Raw genomic sequence first — 1,465 nt, 5'->3', positions numbered from 1 at the left:
AAAAAGATACCTGAAATGCCTCTATTTGTCCATAACTATCTCAGCTAAAATCTAACTGAAGAATATTCAGGATTATAGGCATAAAAGGTAAGTCTGTATAATATCAGAATATTCAATTAAAAAAAAAAAGGTTCATACGAATGTAGGGCAAACAGCAGTGAGTACCATCCTTCAGGAGATAATTTTCTATAGATGAGACTAATCTCACAGTCTTTTAAATGGTGTTTTAAAAGCTCTGGGAAAACTGTATGCAACCATACTCCATTTGAAGCCTATTTTCCCCTTGAGGTATTAATAAAATTTGACTCAAAGTTCCTAAAATTTAACACTTATCTCCTCTTTCTTTGTCTATTTCACTTCTCTGTTACAATGTGTAGCCCCAGCTGCCCTCCTGTCATCTGTTTTAAAAACTAAGTTAAAAAGTGGATAAATTTACTGGTCGATCTATGTGAAGTGAAGCAGGTTGGAGTTCCGCACCTTTATGGGAGATATTAGGGGAATGGGGTCTCACTGTGTAGGAGCAACCATTTGTCTGCACTCTTTTTTTTCTCCTCTCCTCCCATTTTCCTTTAATTTCCACTCCTGTCCATTCTTCTCTGATATAACCAGGAAATTCTTCCACTTTGTCTAGCAGAACAGTTTGAAGAGCAGCCTACTTGTATCTTTAATCCCAAGTGTTTATGAAATTTTTTTATGAAGCATGTCAGTGTCTTCCCTGCAAAGAATTCTGGTCAACACATATTTTTCCCCCATATTTTCCTTTACTAAGACAGACTAGAAATCAGAACTTAAATCACACCGATGGATGGACTGAACATACATTATATGTGATAACATAAAGACAGTCATTTTATTTTGGGGATTTGTTGCAGGAATAGATTGTGTCTATTGGGCTTGATTGTGTGTTGCCTAATCTAGTATCAACAAATGAAGGTTTGGTTTTTTCTTTTATAATTTAAGTTTTAAATTGAGGTGGGTTGTGAAGATACCCTGGAGGAGGATATGGCAACCCTCTCCAGTATTCTTTCCTGGGAAATCCCATGGACAGAGGAGCTTAGCGGGCTACAGTCTAGAAGGTCACAAAGAATTGGACATGACTTTAAGAGACTTAGCTTACATACATAGTTAACTTATAAGGTTTGTTTGTTTCAAGGGTAAAACAAAGTGATTCAGTTATACATATCCATCTATCTATCCTTTTTCAGATTCTTTTCCATTATAGGTTATTACAAGATATTGAGTATAGCACCAGGAACTATACTCAATATCTTGTAATAGTAGGTTCTTATTGCTTACCTATCTTATACAGAGTAATGTGTATATTAGTCCCAAATTCCTAATACAGCTCCCCCTGCCCTATCCCCTTTGGAAACTATAAGTCTGTTTTCTATGTCTGTGAGCCTATTTCTGTTTTGTAAATAAGTTCATTTGCATGCTACTGGTAGAAGTTAACAATAACTTAGAC

Source organism: Bos indicus, chromosome 7 (assembly GCF_029378745.1).
Source record: "Bos indicus isolate NIAB-ARS_2022 breed Sahiwal x Tharparkar chromosome 7, NIAB-ARS_B.indTharparkar_mat_pri_1.0, whole genome shotgun sequence".
In the NCBI taxonomy this organism is placed as follows: Eukaryota; Metazoa; Chordata; class Mammalia; order Artiodactyla; family Bovidae; genus Bos; species Bos indicus.
This window is presented reverse-complemented; position numbering follows the sequence as displayed.